A 27689-nucleotide genomic window follows, 5' to 3' on the forward strand; every position below is an offset into this window, starting at 1 on the left:
AATTGTATTGGCTCCCTCTTACCATATTGGTTCTTGTAATTCATCTTCTAATTCAACTGCTAACTCTGATCATATTCTCCCTCTTTTGACAACAATAACTTCTTATAGACCCTCTCTCTTTCATTCAGATATAGGATGGTAACTGTATATTTTTTTCCCACTTTCTTCATTCATATATCTTGAATGGTAACTATATATCTTCTCCCTCTTTCACAACAATGCCAAAGACATCAACCATTCACATATACAATATCCTCTTGTCCCTATTTGACTTTTATAGAAATATCACTTTATCTTTCATCTTACTTCATGGTTTCTTCCAACTTCATATGCTCATTTGTCTGTTCTTTTCTTTTCACAACTTTGGACAGCTCCTAAAGTGCGAATTCCTGTATCAATGTGTAAGATATTTTGATGACAATATTTGATGCAATGCAACATCTCTTTTCCACTTGCTTCAGATAGGGGAATGAAGTCTAACTTGTCTCTTAGATATTCATAAGTATCCTTAGGTAATGCCTTAGTGAAAATGTCATCTATCTGCTTCTTTGTGTTGACATATTCTAGTCTCACTTCTTTGTCTTGAACTAGCTCTCTCAAGTAATGATACTTGATAGCAATTTTTTTTGTCTTTGTGTACATCACATGATTCTTAGATATGTTTATAACAATCGTGTTATCACAATATATCACCACAAGTTCAATGATTTCTTCCTTCATACCTTTCAACAATTGCTTGTTCCACACAATGTTTGAACAATTAACTTCAGCAACAACATATTCAACCTTTGTTGTAGATTGAGAAATACAATTTTTCTTCTTTCTTGTTCATGAAATCAATCTCATGCCTAGAAAGAAAGTACCTCCACTTCTACTCTTTTTGTCATCAACATTGCCTGCCCAATCAACATCTTTGTAAACCTTCAATTCAAACTTGTCAGTCTTTTTATACCATAATCCATAGTCTTTTTTTCCATTCAAATATCTCAAGATTCTTTTCACTGCCATCACATGATTTTCTCTAAGATTAGCATAAAATCTAGCTACAATACCAACAAGTAATGCACTGTTTGGTCTTCTATGAAAAACATGTTGCAATTTTCCAATCATTCACCAATGCAATGTTGGATTCACCTTAGTAGAATCATCATTCTTTGAAAGTTTATGTCTAGTCACCATAGGTGTTCCAACTGGTCTTGATTCTTCAATTCCAAAGGTCTTCATTATTTCCTTGACATACTTTGATTGTGTAATGTAAATACCTTTCTTTATCTGATAAACTTGCAATCCAACAATGAAATTGATCTCTTCAAAAATTGACATCTCAAATTTCTTTTTCATCTCATTAACAAATGACTTGCACAACATATCTTGTCCTCCAAATATGATATCATCAACAAAAATTTCAGCTAACAATAGCTTACTTTTGAATTCATTTTTCAAGTATAGATTACTATTATCATTAGTTCTAACAAAATTAATTTTCACCAAATAAGTGTTTAACCTTTCATACCATGCTCTTGGGGCTTGCTTCAAACCATATAGAGATTTGTATACTTTGCATACCACATTCCTCTTGCTAGGATCAACAAATCCTTTAGGTTGTTCAATATAAACTTCTTCATCCAAGATTCTATTTAGAATTGTAGATTTGACATCCATTTGGTATACTTTGAATCCTTTGTAAGAAGCATATGCAAGAAAAGTTCTCATTCCTTCCAACCTTGCAACTTGGGCAAAATTTTCTCCATAATCACCTGCTTCTTGTGTATATCCCCTACAAACAAGTCTTGTTTTGTTCCTTGTGATTTCAACTTTCTCATTCAGCTTGTTTCTAGAATCCCATTTGGTCCCTATCACATTCTCATCCTTGCGCCTTGGTACTAATGTCCATGTCTTGTTCTCTATCTGATTGATTTCCTCATTCATTGCCTTGACCCAGTCATCATTCTCCAAAGCTTCTCTATTGATTTAAGTCCAACCTCACACAACAAACATGTATCATTTTTCAACTTACTTGTTGTCATGACTTCTGAATCTTTGCTTCTAACAATTTTGTTAGGTCTATGATTCCTCCTTACATATTTTGCTAGGATAGGTTCATTTCTTCTTTCTCATCTCCTTTAGGTATCTTTAGTTGCACCTCGACATTGTCTTTCTGGTGTTTGCCCTCCTCATTTTGATGTTCAACTTCTTATGTCTATGACTGGGCTCCTACAACTTGATACTCAACAAACTGTTGATGCTCGACATGAATTTTCTATTGAACCTCAACAGTACCTGGCTGCTGATGCTTGAGAACCTCTTTTTTTAGTTCAAGTAAGGTATTGAGTTCACCTTCATTGATGTAGAAAAAATTATGTAATCTTCAAGTTCCTTCTTGCATTCTTCTTCATTTTTTTTTTATAGCAAATTCATCAACTCTAACATTTGCACTTTCCACAATTTTTTTAGTGTTAGAATTTAGACATTTGTAAGCCTTGCTTTTAGTGGAATACCCTAGGAACATACCTTCATCACTCTTTGCATCAAGTTTTCCTTTCCTTGCATCTTTAAGTATGTAACATTTTCTTTCAAAAACTTTGAAATAAATCAGATTAGGTGCATAGCCATACCAAAGTTCTAAGGTGTTTTTTTTGCACCTTTCTTCACTTGCACTCGATTCAGACTATAAAGACTAGTACTTACAACTTCTCTCCAATACTTTTGTGAAATATTCTTCTCCATATCAGCGTCCTTGCATAGTCCATGATTGATCTATTTCTTCTTTCAATTATCCCTTATGTAGTGGAGTCCTTGGTACACTTATTTATTTCTTGATTCCTTTGTCATTACAGAACATGTTGAGCTCATATGATATGAATTCACCACCTCTATCTGATCTCAAGGATTTGAGACTCTTTCTTGTTTCTTTTTCAACTCCAACCAAATACCACTCAAACATTTGAAATGCATTAGATTTTTCTTTTAGAAACATCATAATCATCATTCTAGAAAAGTCAGAGAAACAAATAAAATAAAATATTTATCACCATAATAGCTTTCCACTCCAAAAGGACCACACAGATCAGCATGAACCAACTCCAAAACATCATCAAAAGAATAGGTTTTTCTCTTGAAACTAGACTTTGTTATTTTTCCCATTTGGTATTGTTTGCACATCACCTTATCAAGTTTTCTTAATCTTGGTAACCCTCTTACCTTTTTCATCTTACTAATGCTTACCAAATTATCAAAGTTCACATGACATAGCTTCTTATGCCATAACCAAGTATCTTCAAATTGTGCAAATAGCCAAGTATTTTCAGATTGGTCTAGATAGAACAAGTTACCTCTTGTTTTCTCTCCACTTCCAATTAGTCCACGAGTAGCATCAAATATTTGTGCCTTCTTATTTTGGAATTCAACTTAGTAGCCTGAACTGTTCAATTGTGCCAAACTTAATAAGTTATATTTCAATCCATCAACCGAATATGCATAGTCACATTTGATCTTATCATTCAACTTGATTAATCCTCTACCTTTCACATAACATGTTGCATCATTGCCTAACTTAATACTACTTCCATTATAATGTTCTAGCTTTTCAAACTTACTTGTATCACCAGTCATATGATATTAGAAACCACTATCAATTATCCATCTATTATTCTTATTCACACAAGAGATTATAGTGGTTTTCTCATCTTCATCAGAATCATCTTTCATTGCTACATATGTAACTTCTTCACAATTTTCATCATAATCAATATTAGAACCGTCTTCTTAAGTAATGTAACAAGATTTCTTACCTTTTTCTTTGTAGTCTTTGTTACCTTGGTTGTCTCTATTGTCTCTCCTTCCTCTATATTTGTTGTCCTTCCTTTTCTTTCTATCATCTTTGTTAGGACATCTTGTTACAATATGACCAACTTTGTTACATGTAAAACAAATAATGTGAAGTTTACCTTTGTATTTGCCTTTTCCTCTATAGGACCATCATGATTGGGCATACATTTGCCAAACTTTATGCTACAACATTGATTACTATTTTATCTAGTGAGCTTGACATGAGGAATTGCAGGGCTAAGGGTCAAGCGGGATTTAGGGCAGACTACCAGACCATGGACCATATCTTTACACTATAGGCTATTATCAAGGAGACTTGACACCATTCAAAGAAAGTCTACTGTTGTTTTGTGGATTTTTGTAAGGATTTTGATTCCATCCCTAGAGAGGCCCTTTTTAAAAGGCTGAGAGATATTGGTATTTTTGAGATCTTACTGACGACTATCATGAGGTTATATGAGACAGTGATTGGTAGACTCAGGACCACAGAGGGCCTCTCTGACCCTATCCAGAGCACCATTAGGGTGAAGCAGGGTTGCCCCCTCTCACCCACCTTGTTTAGGATCTACATTGATGAGCTTGAGGCCTTTCTCAGTGACTCCTCGCTTCTGAGTGATGGTTGTCATCTACACCACATATTGATCTCCATCCTTCTCTTTGCTGATGATGTGGTTCTTCTTGCCTCTTCTCTTGAGGGTCTTCAGAGGCTTTTGGATAGGCTTGCATCTTTTTGTGACATGAGATAGTTGGTTGTGAACCTTGGGAAGACTTGTGTTATGGTCTTCAATGGTCTGAAGACCTCACATCTCCATTTTCACTTCTAGGGTTGAAAAGTTGAGATTACATCATCTTACACATACCTTGGGGTTAAGTTTTTTGGATCTCATTTTAGCTTGAGACCAATCATTCAAACTCAGACCAGTAAAGGGTTGGGTTCCCTTGCCATACTCGAGAGACAGTGCTTAAGACACCACTTTCAGGACACATCATCTAAGCTATCCCTCTAGGATTCCTTAGTAAGACCCATAGTGCTCTATGGTTTGGTGTTTTGGGGTCCTTCCCTTTTAGACTTGGATTGGGCCATGATCAAGCATACCCAGACTCTACTCCTCTATCAAATTATCAGATATCATAGATCTACCCCCCCACAATATTATTTTGACTGAGTTTAGAGATCATCCATTCAGGCTTGTAGCCATTTTTGACCTGATCTGGTTTCTCCATCGTCTTCATGGCTTTGCAGACTCAGTTGAAGGCCTATCCTTACTTAGTCTACTACTCCTTAATTACTATTGCAAACTTTGATCCAACCACTAGAGCCCACTGTTGGTATGCTCAGGCTAATATCCTGCTAAGTTCAGTTGGGATCGACATCGACCATCTCCCTCCCTACCAGTTCTCATTGGATGCTCCTACTCATATACTCCCCTCTCAACAAGAGTTGAATGAGCATGTTAGACTTGACATTTATAGGTAGTATATCATACGGACCTAGGTGGATCCTCCAGGCGGACTATGTTTGAGGATGGCTTTCTATGCTGAGCACTTCTTCTATATTTGGGATGGGATTATTATACGCCCTGAGTAATTACACAGATATTGGACATATGCCCCATGTGTCTCCCTTGGCTCCTTTAGGGTGGGCTCGTATAGACTCCAGATCTAGGTCAATCACCATATTTCTAGAGAGGATAGGGTGTGTAGGCTTTGTACCTTAGCAGAGGTAGAATCTGAGATCAATTTCCTTTTTAGATGCCCCCATATACTACGATATTAGAGGGAGATTTTATTATTTCTTTAGAGATTGTAGATCTCTCTTGAATTTTTTCAAGTACACAGATCAGTGTTCCATTGCGCTCTATCTCCGCGAGTCCTTACAACTTCATGACCATACTTTGCAACTATCATTTCCCAGGAGTCAAACCCAAACCTATTATGATCTTCTTCTTGCCCTTAGCTCTAGCCCAGGGTGTGAAGCGACCGTACAGTTTTCCTAACATGATTCATTCTAGATCTGTGAGATCCTGCAAGGGATCTCTTCACCAATGACACTCCCCTCGTAGTACTCAACTTTATCATAGGGCCTCTGGTAGCCGCACATATCAGTCACTATTGGACTTTTTTCCTATGAGGACAGATACCTAATATTTTCTGTGATGTCTCTTGCTTTCTTCTTCTTTTGTTGTACTTGTTCTTTTTTGGACACCGTTTGGTGCTCTGTTTGTCTGCTTTCTTCTTGGTGTTAACTTCCAATCCCATAGACCCACGTTGTGGTCTTTTGTTGGACATTAATAAAATTATCTTATCTTATCTTATCTAGGTAGTCTTCTTGTCAATAATGCTTCAAGATCAAGGCCATCATTTTATTCACTATCACTTTCCACATACTTGCTCTTTTTCTTTCTTTTAGACTCATCAACTGTTAGTTGAGACTTGAAAGCACATTCAACACTAGCAGATGAATAATTATCAAAATTTGACAACTCAAATGTAGTAAGTCTACCAATTAGACTATCCAAGACAAATCATTACCAGGGGTACACCTCAGTTTTTGAATTGCAGACACTTTGATTGCATAGATAGGAAGGAAAGTCCTCAATACCTTACTTATCACAGTTTCATCAGATATGATTCCTCCAACACCTCTAATAGCATTCACAACCTCCTTGATTTGGCCACAATATTGTGCAATAGTCTCCCCTTCTTTCATTCTCATGTCATCAAACTTTCCTCTCAAGCTTTCAGCTTTAGCCCTTGACACATTTTTGTTCCCTCCATGGATTTGTACCAACTTGTCCCACATTTTCTTTGCAATAGTGCAATCCTTTACATCATCAAATTCAACATAGCTCAATGTAGATGTCAGATCTATCATCATTTGATTATGCTCTTTGTTCTCCTTCATTTTCTTAATAGTCGTGGACCTAGGTACTTCAATGTATTCATTTTCTAGGTATCTTTTAGAATCTCGATCTCCAAATAGATGCAATTTCATTAGATGTTGCCATGTTGGAAAGTTCTCCTTGTTCAACTTAGGTACCTCTCTCTTTGACATCTTGATCTTTGGCTTGAGTTCCTTTAAACTTTCTTACAAGCACCAAATGATATGATACCAATTGCTAGAATATTTAGAATAAATGTAGGGGGGGGGGGGGGGGTGGGGGGGATGGATGTGAATCTATTATCCTCAAGTTTAGATGTACCAATTCAACTTTTACCAACTTCAAACAACTTAAACAAGCTCATTAAACAACTTGGTCTATATAGCATCTCATCAACAACTTAACATTCTTTAAGACTCTATACTGTATATGTGTCGACTAATAGTAAAATAAACAACTATGAAGATAACATGCATAACATAACATTCACACAAGTAAATGACACCAGGATTTAATAATGTGGAAATCTAATTTGAGAAAAACCACCAATAACATGCTACAAAATTCTCACGCTTCTAGAAGTGAGTTCAGTTAAGAGCCAACCCTGTTAAAGGTTACAAAACACAGTGTTAAATGTGACATTGTTAAAGGATTTAATCACCCTCTAGGAGTGGTCTGGTTAGAGGACTTTGGATCATTCCATTAGAATGTCACATTGATTAAAGGATTTACCAATGATTGTTAGGTAAACCTTGATTAAATGATTTTGACTATAACAATGGTTAGAATGTAACATTAGGTTTGGTTAGTAAAACATAACCCACTTTGTAATTTCAAATCTCCATTCGTCTCATGCTGGTTCATTGACTAACCTCCATTAAGTTCTCTATCTCTGATATTCTTAGTAACCCTTCAAGTAATCACAATTCACTAATCTTCTCACTTTTCCTTTGCTACTCTATTCTTCACAAAAGCCGCCAATCAACAACAAATCAACCTTAGAAAATATCTATTATACCTTATTAAATAGGTAGCTTTGATCTTTTGCCTCTTAAATATCATCGTAGATCTTAGGGTTAGGTTAGACTCATTGAATCAATCCATCATTTTGTTCTTCCCCTCCTTTCTTGATACTTCTAGAAACTTATTTTTAGATCCTTTCCGTTGATCACATAACAAACTCTATCCTTGCATTAAATACATTAGATTGTTAATCCATATCTTTCACACGTTTTGACCAACTCAAAATTTCAACAATGTTAGCCTCAAAACTTGATTCTTTCACAAACTGTTATTTTGGTGACACTCGGTCATCACTGTGTTCTTGTGCTTGGCCATCACAAGATTACTCGGTCTTCACTGTTCTCTACAATGCTCGGCTTTCCTTGGCTCACTCGGTCATAATTGACACTCAACTAATTCTGTTTGCTCAACTCTCTCTTAAGTTCTTTAATATTGTGCTTCATTGACCTAGTGAAACTGTCACTTAGTCAAGCTTAGTGTTTTACTCAATTTCTTATATTCTCTTTTAAACATCAACTCAATTCTATTCTCTTCATAATATAATGATTAAACAATACATCATCTTGTCAAAGACTAATTTATCAAGTGCTCCTTGTAGTTCCATCATACTTACTACTCAACTTCACTAGTTCATTTAGTTATCTATCTTTTCAAATCCTCTTCATCAATCAACTGATATGGTACTCAACACTATTAGTAAATGTCTCTTGAATAAGGTTTGACATCAATGACAACATAACAATTGTTCCAATTGTAGTTTCCAACAATTTTTCTTGAAGAAGTGAAAAAATTGATTTCCTCTGATAAAAAAATTTACAATATCATCAAATGCTTGACTTTTGTTTCTCTAAAATTGATGCATCTTGCAAAGTTCATTACCCACATTGATTGCACAATGTTCCTTACTTTTTCAAGAAAAGGATCATGGAAGAAAATATGGGAGGGGCAAATATGTTTTGTGGCAAGAATACTTAAATTGGTATAATTACAGAGTCCAACATATGTAGGGAAGCAAAATAGTGTTGTTGATTATTTAAGCAAACAACTTCCTAGAGTATTCATATAGAGTCTAGTTAATCTCCCTCCTTATCTAGGATTATATATTTCCAAAGAATTTAATGTTTATTTTAGAACATTACATGAGCTTGCCCAAATATTTTGTCTTCTCAGAGGAGTCAATCACAAATTCCAACAATGTGCAACCTATGCAGCCAACACTTTGTCCAACCTAGGATGTCTTACAAAACCCGTGATTAAGAATGATGCTTATGGAGAATTGACCCTTTTTCGGATAAGGAAAAATCATCGATACTTGTTGTTACTTGATCTAATTAGAAGACCTTTTTTCACATGACTCGTGACACGTGTTGCCCTACACAGGAAACAAATTATGGATTTCTTTAGATATGTTCGCCTAGACTGTTTTGATTAAGTAAAAACAAGTTTTGAAGGACTTGAAACTTTTTACAAACTATGAGACATAATAAGCTAAGAAAGCCCATGAGGAACTGTGCATCAACACCAAAAAACAAAACAAACTAAGATAGGAAGCCTTAATACGACAAACATGATAATACAACAAAAAGCCAACAAAAGATAACACTAGGAAAACTACAAGGTCTTTAGTAAATTAACAGCCTGATCTGCAAGGATATTCATGTTCACAATAGAGGCCTTCAGCTCATTAATTTCTTTGTCTTCCATAACCTCTGTCTTCTTTGAATTAGACCTGGTGCATTTATTGGGGCCTTGATCCTCTTTCATGTCCTTAAAACCTTGAATTCTCCCCTATTCTAGTTTGTTTAGCAGAGTTTTAGTGTTATCCACTATAGTCTTCAAGATGGAGCAACTCTAGTTTGCAAGTTTTTTAACTGCATTCTCTGTGTTGTCAACTCTGTTTCCCATGGCATCCATCTTTTTTTGCATATCCTTCATCGTTTGTTCCATAGCTCTATTATTCACTTCTAGAGGTGGGACTCTCTTCATTAAATTCTTGACTTCTTCTGCATTTCCAATAACATTAGAGAGTCTATCTAGATGCCGACAAAGAGTCCTCTCACCTCTGGTAGTCCTGATTAGTTGATCAAAATCCCTCTTGATATCCTGCATATGTTCCTTCATACTGCTGATATCCCTTTTCATCACACCCAAGTTTCCAAGGATTCCCTTCATATACCCATGTTCATCATAGTCCTTACTCTGATTCATGTTTTTCTCGTTCATATCCATAGTGTCTCTTTTAGTATCTGCCTCCTTGATGCCTTTGTCGTCAACTATCCCTTAAGATAACACTTTCTTACCTCTTAGCTCCTTTTTTATCAGAGGCTCATCATCCAAGGAAATGTTAAGTTTGTAGTTACAGTCAGATTGATATGATCATGAGTTTCATTATTGATGGTAAATCATCACTAGATAAATATTCTTTTATATACATATATTATTATATATATTACATATATTATATTATATATATATATATATATATATATATATATATATATAGATATAATAATAATGTATATATTATACATATGATTATTTATATTATTATTATACTAACTAATGATGTTTAAACCTTGTCAAGAGACATGTCTGCTCGCAAATTTATATGAGATCTAAATCTGCATTTGGAACATACCTATAACAATGGCAGTGTAATTACATTTGTAGAAACCAATCCATGTTATTTAACATAGTATTAGAGCAAGGCTACAAATAGCATTAACCCTGGCAATCTTGATGCATATTGGAGCTCTAAACTAATAGTCTCTACGAAAGACATATTCTAACATCAATATCATTGAAAGGAAGTGGGAATCAAAATGAAACAAAAACATATATTGAAGGAGGGAAAGAAGTCTATATGTTAGACATTAGAGAATAAGGAGCGCACAATCTACATTGAAAAAGATATGAGAGATTACAAAGGCAATAACAATAGTGACACTATTACTATCCTCCAAAGCCAATGCATACGACATGACACACTAAGCAAGGAATATGTCAATAGGAGTACGCAGGGAAAGCAACGATAAACTTGAGGATACATAGATTTCAGAAAAATACAAAACATACAAAAACGATAAGTAAAATTGTGATAGAATAAGTCTACAAGATTATTCAAAAAAGTGTCCAAATAGAATTACATGAAGGAGAAACTGACGAAGGGAACACCTGGTGCTAATTGGATCCACATGGAACTAGTAGGCAACAATTCTTAAAGATATACAGATCGTAGGGAGACAATACTGCAAGGCTTAATTCCTAGTCTCATTAGTCATCAACAGAGAGGATATCAAATCCCATTGAGAGACATAATACAATCTGACTCTCAAAGATAATAGGATATTGTACTATCCAATGCAAAGGATCAACATAAAGGATTAATGGATAATCATCGAATAAAAATATTGGACATAAGATACATCGAATATGATGGATAATGGAGCATAGCTGAGACCAACAAAAGGAAAGGAAACTACAACTCCAGTCACAAAAAATTATATTCACAGATGGTACTTCCTATGTGAAGGGTTCTTGAAGTTTCATTGCAGTCCAAGAGTATATTGCTAGAACCTCGAATCAAAGGAAATATAAGGATAGTCACATACAAACATCTACAAAAGCATACAATGGTGAATGAGCTGCAGTATTTCATAGATGGAGACATTGGTCATAGATATTTGGTTGAAACCATGACCACTTTAATTTTCTGGTTTAAATTTAGAGAAATAGCACGTATACTTCTGGGTGCTCGCAAATATTACTGAAGCTAAAGTAATTACTTGGCCTTGTTGTAAATGTTTCAAACTAATAATTGATACAATATCCAGTTGAGCTTCGGTCATATTGGTACTATCTTCTCTTTATCCATGGGTGTGGATTAAGGATGAAAATGCATCACACACTATTGGAGCCGATTTTATCAGTTTTGATACGAGAAGTAAATCTACAAGCTAAGAAAAGTGTGGAAGAAATATTGGTGAGACCGACAATTGCAGCCTACAATAATGAATATCATTCATAAACTCTTAACCATATTATCTAATCGATGACAGTACCATTACAATAATCCAATGATCCTTTATTACTACGTTGATTACCATTGTATTTGGAGTAGTCTCAATTCAGTAACTCATTCACCACATTGAGAGAGAGAAGTGAATAAATAAAAATATTATATCAGATCCTATACCCCTTGAATAGGAGAGAAGCACAATCTTCTAGTTGAAAAGGACCCAAGACTTATGGTTGAAATATATGAAGAATAACAATCTTAACAAATGAATAATGAAGGGAATGAATATACATTAGTGTGATATTAAAGATAATGGTGACATATCCATATATTGGCCGTTCCTTCAAAGTAATTATTTATACCAATGGAAGTGATGATCTTCTCAAAGTTGTTGAACTAGACTACTTGATGGTTCAAATTAATAATGAAGATGCATGTGGGAATTCTACATTGAGGGGGGTAAATTAACCAATGCTTCATTCCCATTGGATCTTCATTGGAGAAATTAGTATCAAGGACACACACACACACACACACACACACACACACACACACACACACACACAAAATGCATAATTGTGAAAACCCTCACAAATATAAATAGAAACAAATACAAAACAAAAATACAACAAATTTAAATGAAAAATAAATAAGAAGAAAAAACCAAAAATATGACACACACACATGTACACATATATACATATATGTGTATGTATATACATATATACATATACATATATGTATATGTGTGTGTGTGTATGTTAATAATAAATAAAGATTGAAATAATATAAGAAGGGGAGAGAAAACTAAATAAAGGAATTAATTAAATCTTTTATTTAATTTTCTCTTCCTTTTTATATTCTTTTAATCTTTATATATTATTTTATTTGATATATATATTAAAAAAAAAAAAAAACCACTATCATATATATATATATATATATATATATATATATATATATATATATATATATATAAAGAGAACCAATTACACCTTTTATTATTTAATTTTCTCTCCCTTTTTGTATTCTTTTGGTCTTTATATTATTTAGTTATATACACACACATATCTCTCTCTGTGTGTATCTATATATATATGTATGTGTGTGTGTGTATTTGTGTATACACACACACATATACATACATACATACATACATACATATGTATATGTATGTATGTATGTGTATATGTATATTTATGTATGTGTATATATATGTATATATATATGTATGTATGTATACATATGTACATACATACATACATATATATATACACATACATACATATCTATATGTATATATATGTGTGTGTATATGTATGTATGTATGTATACATATATCTATATATAAAAAAGTTAAAAAATATAAATATAAATAATAAAGTGAAAAATAAATAATCACTACCTAATATATTAAAATAAAAAAAATAAAGGGAGAATTAAAGAACAAACAACTAACAAGCCACCCAATGAGACCAAAGGACAAAGGGGAAGAGGAGGAGGGGGCACCGAGCCAACAAGGAAAAAGCCTAGGAGCAAGAGAAAGGCTACCGCTCAAGACAAGAGAGAAGAGAGAAAAAGGCCAAGGGACACTTGTCACGGGAAAGAGGTAGAGCTTCTAAGGAAGGATAATAAGGGATGCCATGAAGGACTTAACATCCAACCTTCATCCTGATTGACCTAGTATCCCTAGTTCTCTAGTTCCCTTCACTTGCTATATAGCTATAAATAAGCCAATGCAAAAGCACTGTGGGCATCATGTTTTCAATTCTTAGTCTTTGCAAGGTTTGATTCTTAGAATTTTTTCATTTTGTATATGCTCTTTGCATTAGCGCTTTGTGCAATCTTCCTAGCATACCAAAAATAGAGTGATGTAGGGTGAAATATTGTAAGTTTATATTTTGACAATAGTAAGAAGCTGTAACCATTACACTAGCAACCTTCATCACTATTTATCTCTAAAACAAGTGGGTAGATTTGGCGTGTAGTGGTGGTTTCTCATCACAAGTAGTGAAAGGTTATAACTATGGTGTCCAAATGGTCAAAGGTTGGTGGTCTACACAAAGGTGGTTGAATAGATGATGGCATTAGCTACCTCACGATGTGGTCATCGTTGTCAAACATTGTAAAGGGAGGTACAAGGTTGTCATGCCAACATATGTGGCTACTCATGAGGAGCATGCACAATAAGAATAATAGAGAGACTAAGGGGGTGCTTAGTTGTGACAATAGGGAAACATAAGGAGGCATTCACAACCAAAAATATAAGGGGAAGGGAGACATAAGGATGTATTTCCAACCAAAGATATAAGCAAAAGGAGGTCAAAGAGTAAGGATCAATTAGAGAGATAAAGTAAGGTGATAGAATAGGGAGTCATTAAGGATATACAAAGTGATAAGAAAGTGATTAAGAGCATGAAAAATATAGAAGACATTAATGCCATGGGAACTACAAAAATAATACCATGGAGATGGGATCTCTTGAAGGTGACCCTAATGGTTCAAAGCTTGGTTCAAAAGTGATCACCAATAAAAAGTAAATCTAAAAGTAATAAAAAACTTATTTTAGTAACAAGTCTTCCACATTACAAACTACCAACTTAAATAATTAAATTGGATCAAAAGCTCACAAATCATTGTTAGAAATAATATTGCTAGAAATGAATCGATTTAAAGTGCCATGGTGACATAACCATCCAAACTAACCATTATGAAATCAAATACAACTTACATCATCTTTGATAGTGATCATCAACAACAAAAATAGCTAATTTATTTTATTATTATTAGTCAAAACATGCACTATCAAATATAATTATAAAATAATATGAAATAATTCAATTGTTCTAAAGTATATCAAAATCCTCACATACTGTCTCATTTTAAATCAATTTAAGATTGTGCAACAAAGAATCATTCCTAAATTCTAATGAGCTAAGAAACCACCTACATATGATCATTTTTTAATGCTCGCCAATGTGCTAGAAACAAAACAGGGCTCAAAAATTCTTAGGGTGGGTGTTTTTGGTCATACTTCTACATGTTCATAGGTGTTTGGAGTATTAGAGTTTTATAGAGTTCATTATACATGCATGCCTTTACATCTAAATTTGAATTCTTGTTGGTTCCGCTTGAATAAGATTTTACTTTCCATCCAATTCTACTTCTCTTCTCTTCCTATTCGACTTTCTAAAATTTACATTATGACCTAACTTCCACCAAACCTCACTTTTCTTTACCCTAATAAGAATCTCAAACTTCTTCCTATTGTAATGCCTTTCCCTAACTCTTTCTCTCCCACTTGTGAGGTTTCATGCAATAGACTCGACGACTGAACTCTTTAACATTCATGGCTATTTGCACTATTCACCTTTACTATGATAGAGAATCATCATTAGTATCATAGTTGATAGTGCTACTTATCCAAAATGGCTTCTTGCCCATATTCATGAAACACAAAAAATATATCTACTATTATATAGTCGATATAAAAAATATATAAATTCTTCTTGTAATGCTCAATTGCCCTATGATTATTTATTGTTCATACACATTCTAACAACAACTACTTAGATTAAAGTTAGTATTAAAGAGTAAATATATTTAAAAATAATTAAAATGGCAAACTTTTCTGCCTTACAAGCAAAAAATGCGAACCATTTTTCCATGCGAGCAGAAATGTGAACATATGGAAGTTAGTAAAACCCATAGACAAGGCAATCACAAGAATTAAAACATCCATTGCGAACTCTAAAGTCTATCCAAAATCATTCACAAGCAACAAAACTACCAACTTGATCTCCAATCAAGGAAAGAAATAAATGAATTCAAATCTAAGAAGGCCTTCATTTCCATAGGATTATGCTACCAAATACCTAGCAAAGGCTAAACAACAGGCATAATTTCCATTCTGTGCTCAAATAGTTTTTCATCCCTAGCTAAGCTTCATGAGATTAGAGGTAAAGAAATTGTTGAAGCACAAATAGCTAGGGAATTTCATGGAAAAGGAAATATGATTCCTGGAACAACTAACAAGTCCAAGGAAAACTCAGTTTGCATAACTCCACAAATTCTTCCAGAAGGGAAAGAAGAAGGATGGAAGTATGTTCGCAACAAAAAAGCATGAAAAGGTTCAAAAGTTTCAATTTTTTAGCCATCAAAGGATCATTTCCTAGATCAAAATACAACAAAAAATGATAACGTCACAGGAGTCTATTTCCATAGAGCCCTAGAAGATTGGGAAGCAAATCGCATGAAGAAGCAAGAAACACACTTCAACAACACAAAATATGCAAACAAGCTAGGAGTAAAGAGACATTCTCTAAAACTAAACCTAAGTTGGAAGAAATACATAGAAACCCTAGCCATAGAAAGCCCCAACCTAAAATTCTTTCGGCAGCCAATAGTATTCCAATTGGATTAGGTAACCCTTCTGTCAATTCTGCTAGTATTATTCCCCAACAATCCCAAGAGTTGAGCAAGACCAACTTTTAAATAAAAAAGAGTGTGCCTATATCTCGCCTCACAGGAAACATAATGCTACAACACCATATTTTATTAGGCCAGATTCTTATATGCAGAAACCCATACTTACCACTAACTTGGGATCCCTCAATTTTGATACTAAGGCAAAAGAAAATAGAGCCATAAATCTATATAATAGTTTAGCAGAACAAAATAGAAACTTGAACTCTTTGATCCATAAGCTCTCCAATTTAGAAGGTATCCAAATCATCAGTGATGAATTTAGTGAGAGTGCATGGATGACATGCCAAGAATTAGGATTGTATGCCTATTGGAATGACTCCAAATCTAAATTCTCCAATATGGTAAGATGGCTACAAGACTTCTGCATAGAACAGGTAAGTATCTCTACCTTTTCTAATTGATTGATTTATGTGCACTGCCAAAACAAGCATATTAGAAATGAATTTCTTTTAGTATCTTATTTTTAATACAAAGGTTATTCTTTGAAATTCTTATAATGGGAACCTAACTTTAATGAACAAACAGTGCAAAAACATTTTTCTCCAACTTGGATAGTATCCAAAACCCTACCTCCTAAACATAATCACATTCAAATCCTTAATAAAATTGGAAAATATTTAGGCAATCTTATAGGTGTTGAAATAGATCTCAATAAATCAACGACATTAAATTCCTTGTTAATTTTGAAATTGGAAAAAAGGGGACTCAATACTTAAAAAAAATAGACAACAAATCTATCTATAGATTATCCTTCTCTAAGTATGAAGGAAAAAAGAAAGGCATAAACATTGGCCATAATAGAACTCCACATCGTATCCATAAAACCTCAAAAATCAAAGATACTTTTAGGATAAACCACTTTAAAGAAAAGGACCAAGCTCAAGAGAAATCCATAGAGAGAATTGAGTTAGAACATATCAAGATTAGAATTAATAGTAACTTGGGGATCAACGAGGAAACATCTGGGGATGGAGAACTCAAAGAGTCAGAGATAAAAGATAATACTACAATCCAGTTTTACTACCAACAAAAGAGTAGAGAAGAAGGTTAGGGAAGAATGGAGAACAAGAAGGTCAAGGCATATATTTTGAGAAGTACATTCAACAATTTTTATCTGGACTACAACAATGCATAAAATGCCAAAAATACAATACATTCTTTGAGGAAATTAGTAACAACATTAAATCTCACAATAGGTTAACTCACAACCTTTTGTTAATTCAAAATGATATACATGATCAGATAGTCTTGGGGGAGCAAGAACATGTGAAACTCCATAGTAACCTTATTCAGGTACATATAATAGAAAAGGAAAATGAGCAAGAGAATGGAAAGAAAGAAGGAAGAGGCAGAGAAGCAACAAACATAACAACATAAAAAATACTAGTATTAAATAAAACACCAAATGGAAAATTAAGAGAGGACACTTGGAGAAAAAATCAGAATAGAAACATGTGAAGGAAACATGGAAGCAACCTCAATTCAAGAAGAGCATACTCTAGTACTGAGATCCCCAGCTTCCAAAAAAAGAAAGCTTGTAAGGATCATAAGATTACTAACATGGGAAACCTCATGGAAAACACATCTAAAAAAAATTACAAACATTAAGATCCAGAGGAAGACAAAGAACTACAAGAATATCAACAAACACGTGGATTAATAAGAGACAATGATCAAGGAGTAAGAAAAATTATGATAAATAACATCTACTAAGAGGGTCAACAAGGGATAAATAACAAGATTAGACAAGTATTAGAGCAAGGGAAGAATTGGCATTAAACACTAGGACCAAAAAATGGACAAAGTGGAAAAGAAATAGCAAAGTCAGGCCAACATGCAAAGACTCAGTCACAGACAACTATTATCCCTCAAACATCTTCAAAACATTGGGGAAATGTAACCATTAGAAAAAGACCAAAAATAAAATCCCATAAATTATGGCAAACCGCCTCAAATGGGAAAGATCCATTTGAGGAGACAAATAGGGGATCTCTTATCCCATTGAAGGTAAAGACATTTATAAGTAGGCTTATGGAAACAAGCCCAAAAATTGAGAAACCAGTAAAGAAAAAAGGAGAAAAAGAGGGAATGATGTAGAGGAAAAACAAATATGGGAAGAATTTGGGGTAGTTGATGATATAGAACAAAGCAAAGAGAAAAATAAGACCAAAAGTATGGAAGTTTAAATTGAAGAAGAAAATGATACTGAGAATGAAGAAAAAAATATAGGGGATCAAATACTTCAAGAATTAGACAAATATAAAGAGACAATGGAGGATGACATGATATCAACCAGTATCAACAATGCCAGTGATTACATAGACAAATTAAGCATTTCAGTCAATCGATATGGTCTAGAGGCCCCAAGATGTGGAAAGAAAAAATTGAAGCAAGGAAGAAATACCCTTATTCAACTAAGATCCATCATTGGGAAAGAAAAGAATCAAAAAAATATTAGCGATATTACGAATGGAGGGAAGGGGAAGTTCCTTCCCACAGAGCAATGAGGATAAGAACATGGAACGCTAGGGGACTAAATGCCCCTAGAAAGAAGCACTTATTAAAGCACAATTTATCCCTGTTTGATTCTAAAATACTTTTAATCCAAGAGAATAAACTAAAAAAAGAACAAGGAATTAAACTAGGAAAGAAATTGGGCAACTAAAAGTTAGAATTAGTAGAATATAATGGAGTATTAGGAGGTATTGGCATTAAATGGAACCCATGAAAAATAGACTTTACCAAAGTAGTCAATAACAATAATTAGATGGAGGAAGAGTCAAAAGTTTTAGAAATAATATTAAATTGACCCTCATTAATGTATACAGGCCCACTCAAACTGCAGAAGAAAAAAAAGAGATTTGGAATGAAATCAACACTTTAATGGAAATCAATCAGACAAGAAACTTTTGTATCAGAGGAGCTTTCAACGTAATCCTCAAATTGAAGAAAGGTATAGTGGATCTCAAGCAGTAACATAGGTCATAACAGACTTTGGAGAGTGGTTTGAAAGGAACAACCTAAGGAAGATCCAACCAAGCAATGGAAAATATACATGGAATAACAAAACATTAGGCTTTTATCACATTGCAGAAAGGTTAGATATATTTATATTCAAAGGGGATCGAAGTACTTTGAATGTAGTATTCCACTCTACAATTTTGCCAAATGTTGGATCAACTCATTTTCCAGTTAGAATAGAATTTGAAGAAACCCAAAATTCGATAAGAATTCAGTTCCAATGTGAAAAAATGTAATTTTTGGATAACAACTTTATGAACAACATCAAACAATGGTGGTAGGAAAGTATCTTTGGAGGGTCCGAAATGTACTGCTATGTATCGAAATTAAAATTGCTTAAAGAAAACATTCTTAAATGGAGCAAAGAACATTTTAATAATAGTTTCAAAGAGAAATTAGATGATGAAGAAGAATTAAAGAAACTAAATGAAGAAATAATAAAAAATGGAATGGAAAATACATAAAAGAAAAGGAGTTGCAAGCTAAAGAAGAAAACATATTAGCAGAAGAAGAAATTTATTGAAAGTAAAAGTCAAGAGAGACTTGGTTAGCTGAATGGGATTGTAACAATTTTTTCCGATAATAGCACTATCAATAACAAAAACATTAATAGAATCACTAAAATTAAAAATAAGGAAGGTAACTTCGAAGAAGAATCCACACGAATAGTTGAAGTGCTTGTGGAATTTTATAAGAATGTGCTAAACTACTTTGAAAGTTCTAACTTGATTGGACAAAATATTATGGTAAGCGCTATCCTAAAATTAATTACAGCCAAGGATAACAAATTATTGAATAAATCCTTCACAATAGAGGAAATTAAAAAAAAAAACACTATTCAACCTTAATCTAGATAAATCACTTGGTTCAAATGGCTTCCAAGCTTTTTTCTTCCAAAAGTTTTGGGATATCCTAGGCTATGACATTTAGAAAGCTATGGAAGCATCAAGAAATGTGGGATCACTTTTGACTGAGATCAATCATACTTTTTTAACGCTAATTTTGATAATAGAAAATCATGAGGAACCTGGTGACTTTAGACCTATATCACTTTGCGACAATATATAAAAATTTATCAAAAGCAGTAGCCAATAGACTTAAACAAGTTCTCCCTTAACTTATATTAGAAGAGAAAACATGTTTTGTTCTAGGAAGATCCATCCTAGATGGGATAATTTCCGTCTAGGAAACAATTCATTCAGCTAAAAATAATAAGGAAGTAATCATGCTTATTAACTTAGATATCCAAAAGCATATTGTTAGCCCTAGTTTTGAGTTTCCATTGTGGTTTTTCATTTTCTCCATTAACCTTGAAAATCCGCATCAGCAAGTTTTCCATGCTTCCTTTTGTTCGTGCATCATCTTATCTTGCCTCCAAAAGTTGAGTCTTGTGATGCCTCTTTGTGAGACTTTCCTCTGAACTTCTTTGAACCTCTTCAAACTCCAGTTCAAAATAGTTCAACTAAAGTTTTGAGACTGACTCTTGATCTTGCAGGTGGGACCCATCAAGCGTGGTGAAGAGGTTTTTCCAAACCACTTTGAACCTTGGTTCAAAGTATTTCAAAGTAGTTCTACTACTAAGGATCTATGCACATAAGTATTAATGATTCTTGAAAAGACAATAGTTCCCAAGATGTCATATACGGTGTCAAAATAATGATTAAGGTGTCCATTCTAATTCATCATTACTTGATGTGGACAGTGAGTTGTCATCACGAGTGATAAAAGGGTAGATCTTTCACTTTGAAGCTAGATCAATTGTTAGAAGTTTGTAATTATTGCAAGGACATTCCCTTAAGGTGATCATTTAATAAGGAAGTCATGTCACTATTTTTAGCATGCGTGCTAGGCCACAACGATCTCATCATATAAACCTCATTATGAGGTAGTACTTTCGCCAGTATGTCACCTTACCTTTAAAAGTACCAAGTTTTCCACTCAATTGTTTTATCCTATGTCAAGATGAATTGAAGGTGGAGTAGTAGTGAAAGAAGGGAATTTTTCTGGTTTTCTTTTAGTAGATTACTGGTGAGAATGTGAAAAATCTCTTGTCTCTTCTTCTGTGTTGTTATTTTGAGAAAAAAAGAGCAGTGTTGGGGTGTTTCTTTCCTTTTGATCAGTATGAGGTCCATTCTGCATTTTTTTGGGAATGTTTCTAGTTTTGAATGTAAAAGGCCCATAATTTTTGACACCAACCTAATGGGAGTCAGGGTTGATAAGCTACAAGAGAATTTTCTTAAATAGGTTGATGAGATTAAAGGATGTTTAGATGTTCCAGTGAGTGGTTTGTTTGAAGCCGCCGCTTTCCCCCTGTTCTTTGAAGCCCATAATTGCTTCAACTATGTATTGATCATTATGATGCAAGAACAAAAAGTATTTTGAATAGGAATGGGGAGCCAATATTGTCCATTACTAGAGAAATTATTTTATCAGTCTTGTGTTTACCCGAATGCACCTTTGCTACTTTTGGCCCTACCAAGTCCCTAGTTTAGTACCAAGAGAACCTTGCAAAGTATTGCAACCTCATGGCCCGAAAGCGGATGGAAACAAATTATAAAGGAAGTTCAAGGCTACCCAAAATAGTTACCAAAGACCACATGAAACCTTATATCCATGACCTAATGGTTCTACTACATTGAGCTAAGGGGTTTGCTTTGTCTTACTTTTTGAGGACTAGATGTACCACTACATAGATATTATCCTAACTAGGAAGTATTTTCTAAATTGGGTAGAGTTGATAGCTAGCTCACCAAGAAATCAACTTAAACACTCAAAGATCTCAAGAGAAGAATTCTATATGTCCTCTTACTTAACTTATTGCATTGCATGTGTCAGTAATATTACCTCCATTCCTCATGAGCCTTGGAGCGAAGATACAACTCTTTATCGATATTGCCCCTTGTTACAGAAGGACAAAGTGTTAGAAGAATTCATAAAAGTACATGATGTTTTGATAAGGAATGTGCATATAAGTCTCAGAAAAACCCTAATGTTGAGGATATCCCTAGAAACCCAAAAGTTAATCCAAACCTACGGGAGCTTTCACATCATATTTCCAAGGTTCACATACTTGCGAGTGGGGGGATTTGAAGAAGAGCCTGTGAAATTACCTCGATATGCCTTAGATTGCTTTGTTATAGAAAAGATATGCAGACAATTTTTTTCTATAATTAAAGATAATTTTCCTCAAGAAAAAGGGGAGTCTATTTTCCCTATCAGACTTGTCTCTCTAACTTGTAGCACTATGATTAATGCTTCCATAATCATAAGTAGCCTACTCGAGTTTTATCAAGGGAGGAGGGATTTTGATAGTAAAAGTTTTGCAACATTGGTGCTTGGAATAAAGGGTCATTCTTAATCAGCTCCTCACTTAGAGGATTTGTGGGAAAATTGTGGCGATGAGCGTGAGGTGGTTAAGAGAGATCATTGGAGGTTGACACTCCCCAAATTACCTCATTAAAGCTAAAGTTCAAGTTCGAGGGAATGACTAAAGATGATTCAAAAATTGTTGAACCAGGCTAGGATGAAGCAAATTAGGAAATTCAACTTGAAGTAGATTCAAGCAGAGCTGAAGAGGATGATATAAATCTTAGGACTAGATCCATTTTAGCCTGTACAAACAACTAGTTGAGGAGGAAGAGTCTGAGATCAGTCAGTGAGAAATAGATTGAAAAATTTCCAAAGGTTGTTTCTTTCTCTAAACCATTAACCTCTGACATCCCATTTTCATCTCATGCTGTAGGTGACACTTCAACTCCTAAAAAGAAAAAAAGAAGTGGCATCCCCTAAGTGACTCATGGCTTCCAGGACCAGGTCTAAAACCAAGTCTACAGTGCTTGCTCAAGAAAAGGTCCAAAGAGAGACTACCATCATTTAGGAATAGACAAAGGCGAAGAACTTACTATGTCAGTCAAAAAAGATGACGATGTGGAATTAATAGAAGCTCCAAATACAATGCAGTCTGGTTTCATGACTCCTCCGAAAAATAACCAAGGAGTAGCGACCACTTCCACCATTCCTCCCTAGCTATCCAATTCAATGAGTAAGAAACATAATCTCCAACCCATGTCCATACCTACTAAAGACATTGTCACGAAGTATGCAACTCACATCTCTAAGAATAAGAAGGTGAAGAGTGATGCATGGTTAATCAAGGATCCTATAACGGGTAAGGTTACAGCGGAAGTAGCTACCTATAGGCAGAAAGAAGGCTCTAAGGAAATTGATGCTGAAGAGTGATGCATGGTTAATCAAGGATCCTATAACGGGTAAGGTTACAACGGAAGTAGCTATCTATAGGCAAAAAGAAGGCTCTAAGGAAATTGATGCTGAAGACTTCAAGGTTACTACTGTGGATTTGGGGGCCATCTCTAGAGACACCGAAAATCATTTTTTCAAGTTTTCCATAGACCATATGTTGACTCAATCTGAAAAAGATAGTAAGAAAAAGAAGGAACTGAAGAAATAGGTAATCACCATGGCTGAATATATAGACTCCTTGATGAATGTTAGTGCTCTTCTGCTAATTCAAACACCACAATCTTTTGATCCTAACTCATTAGACAATCAACAGTTGGTCAGGAAAATGTAAAGAGGAAGGTTACTCTTGGAGGTAATGAATGAATGGATGGAGTCCATTGTGAAGGAAGTAAATTTATCCTAGACTTTACCACTACATATGTGGAGGGAGAAGTTCAAACCCTCATTCTAGTATAGGAGGCAGATTAGAGTCGGTGCTAGGAAATCATGTTTCAGGTACACAAAGTGGAAAAGTATGGCATGTTGAAGTTCCTGAGTGAAAACCCCATGAAGGCCATGGATTCCTACATGTTATTAATCCTAAAAAAAAAAATGAATTGGAAGGATTCTATCTATAGGGCATCCATAGAAGAAATGCGAGCGATCAAACTTGAAGTCACTGGGATGCACAAAGAAATATTGAAAGCTATGCAAATCATTGATACTATGTTTGGGATTAAAGATAGTGACACTCCTACTTCCTGAGACTTCACCACCATAGCTAACATTGAATTGATGTTGTACCTAAACAAAGAGCTTATGCCAAGGCAGAGTCAGAGGATCAAGGAACTAAGGTGGCAGAAGCACGCATGCAGATCAAAGTTGCTTAATCTGAAGAACCCCCATTCTTACGCAATGCAGGAATTTACAAGCACCTTCAAGAGATGGAAGTTGGTCAAACAAACTATGGCAGACAAGGAGAAGCCTAGCGAGAAAGTTTAGTTATGGACAGTTATCTCTTGGATTCTAAATTTTGAAATTTTTTAAAAAACTGTTTGGAACTAAAAGGCTGGGTTTTGATGGAGGCATTTTTGGGTTTGTAAAAGACTATAAATTTTGGAGCATTAAACTAAGAAAGGGTTAGCTTTTAGTCATATAGAAAAACACTCGTAGCTTAGTATTGTTAGAAACTTTTTGCTGAGATAGTAATAAACAGAAGGTGGTGATATATGCAAATGTTATTTCTTTAAAGACTTTGTGTTTGAGAAATGTACTTAAATATATAGATCTATCAGTATTTTTCTGTGGTTTGAAACTTGGAGTTTGAACTCAATCATTTGCAGTTACTTTGAGGACTATGATGATTAATCATGGATAATATCTATTATTGTTTCTTGTGATTGTTGTATCTATTCATTATTAGTAGAAATCAATTTATGTCACTGTAGAATTCAACTTGTTCTTAAATCTTGTACTATGTGGAAATACTGTGTGCTTTTCAGTTATTTGTTCAATTTTTGAATTTCTAAACTTTACCTCCGTAGCTAAGAGTATGTGAGAAATCCTTAAGCACTTTCAGGAAAAATTATACATTTTTTTATTTAGTTAGTTCAGATTCATTGATAATCTTTTGGAAAGGGAGCTTTACCTATAAAAATTCAGAGGGAAATGATGAATGTAACATTTACCCAATTGTTTTGAGCATCAATGATTTTCTACCTTGGGTGTAGATTGAATTATTGAATTTTATAGGGAAAGACAATTTGTTCACTAACACATATGATAAGATGGATTGGAGATTCTTATGAAAAAATTTAGAAGCTTTTGGATTCTCACACCAACGGATGAACCTCATCTTCACCTGTATCGCCACCCCTAAAATATCTCTCCTCGTAAACAACTCTCCAAAGAGTTTTTTAGCATATCCAGAGGAATTAGGCAAGGAGATCCTATCTCACCTTTTATGTTCATCATCATGGCTGAAGCATTTGATAGAGTTATCAAAAAAGCACAAGAAAAGGAAAAAATTAAAGGAATATCTATACCAAAAAACATCCTCGATGTAACACATGAACAATTTGATAATAATACAATCTTACCTGGGGAGAGCACAACAAAAGAAGCACAAAACTTCAAACCAATAATACAAATTTATATGGGAGCATCGAGGAAAATGTTTAATGCCAAAAAATCAGATATCTTCTTTTCTAATTCACCTATAAAATTGGAAGATGACATTTGTAATATCATGGGTTTTAGGAAAGGCTCATTCCCTTGTAAATATCCAGGAATCCATCTAGAAAAAAATGTTAGAGGATCCAAAACCTAGAACCCCATCTTGGAAAGAGTAGATAAATAAGTAGAAATTTGGAAAGGGAAATGGCTAACTAAATCATGTAGAGAAATACAAATCAAATTAGTGTTATTAGGTATTCCTACATATCAAGTGTCATGCCTCCCCCTACCAAAAGGGGTAAAAAGAAATTAGACAACAGACTCAGAAACTTTGTTTGGAAAGGGATAGAGGAAAATAGGAAACTAGCCTTGATCAAATGGGAAAATATTTGTAAACCAAAAGAACTAGGAGGATTAGGAATTTAAAAAAAAATAGTTCACAAAATGAAGCCTTGAGAGCCAAATTAGTCCAGAGAATATACCAAGAGAAAGAAAGCAAGTGGGAAAAAATCCTCTATCACACATATCTGATTTGAACAAGGAATTTCCCTAAAGGCTCCAAATCATGGAATTTTGTGTTACAATATCATCCTATTATCAGTAACAATCTAACATGGGACATAGGGTAATGTGATGAAGCCCTATTTTGGGAAGATTCTTGGGATGGACTCCCAACCCCTGATAACTATGATCTTCTAGATAATATAAAAAATACACTAGTAAACATGTCGGTCAAACATGCAAATAAATACAAGCAAGAAAATAGGAAGACGACAAAGAATCCTAGATATGGAAATTAGTAGAAGGAACAAATTTAACATCACAGTAAAAAGAGGCTTTTAAAAACTTTCCAACACAGAGACAAACCAATCACATTTATAGAAAAGATAAAGTAATTTGGGGAGCATCCAAGGATGGGCAATACAATGTTAAAAAAGGATATGATCTCATAATCAACTCTCAAAGATGGGAAAAGATAAATATACCTCTTAAGTTATGTTGGGATCCAACATGCCTACCTAAGGCGGGCATATTTATATGGGTTGCAACACAAAAAAGAATATTAACAATAGATAGATTTACTAAGATGGGTTTTGAAGGCCCATCGAGATGCCCTCTTTGTAAAAAGGATTTAGAGAATGAAAAACATTTATTATATCAATGATCCTTGACAAGGGAAAGTTGGTAACAACTTTGTCAAAAACCTAATTGGATCACAATCTTACCCAAAAAACTTGAGAATCATCTAAATAGTTGGCCTAATTTCATAAATAAGAAAGGATATAGAAAACTTCAGAACATTACTCCTAATTTCATGTCGTGGGAAATATGGGAGGAAAGGAACAAAATAATTTTCAATGACTCAAAAATGACCATCTCCTCCTTACTTAACAAAGTACAAGCCAGTATTACATAAGTTATGAATAATAATCTTAGAAATACAACCAAAGAAGAAGGATCATTCTTAGATTGGGATGCAGACATGAATTTGTTTGGACCAATCTAATTAACCCACTAATGGTATACTCTAAGGAAAACAAGCATGCTAGAGAGGAATGTAGATGGGATCCCCCCTAGTAGGATAGTCCAAATTGAACTTTGACAGAGCATCGTGAGGAAACCTTGGTAAGGCAGGTCTAGGGTGCATCGTCCACTCATAAACATGTGACTGGATTGCAAAGAGTGCCAAACCATTAGGAATTACATCAAACAATATAGCAAAACTAGAAGCTCTAATGGAGGGACTTAATCTAGGCTTAGAACTGGGTATAAAAAAGATAGTAATCGAAGGGGACTCCCAAATAATCTTAAATGCAACCAGGAAGCAAAATACCTCGAATTAGAAAATTAATTCTAATCTTGAAAATGTCCTTACTCTCTTAGATAAGTTTGAAGAGACAAGAATACAACACATATATCGAGAAGGTAACAAAGAAGTTGATCAACTAGCTAATATGGGAGTGGATGGGGAGGACATCTTTCTCAAATCGATCTAGGATAATTTAATCCCAAGA

At 34.2% G+C, this 27689-nt stretch overlaps 1 pseudogene; it reads left to right on the plus strand.

Moving 5' to 3' along the window:
- The first annotated feature begins 16577 nt into the window (after positions 1-16577).
- Positions 16578-27689, plus strand: part of LOC149563278 (spermidine copper dependent amine oxidase 2-like) — a 38689-nt pseudogene continuing 27577 nt past the window's right edge.

Source organism: Cupressus sempervirens, chromosome 4, assembly GCF_028749045.1.
Source record: "Cupressus sempervirens isolate cs-2001-9-10 chromosome 4, ASM2874904v1, whole genome shotgun sequence".
Classification (NCBI taxonomy): Eukaryota; Viridiplantae; Streptophyta; class Pinopsida; order Cupressales; family Cupressaceae; genus Cupressus; species Cupressus sempervirens.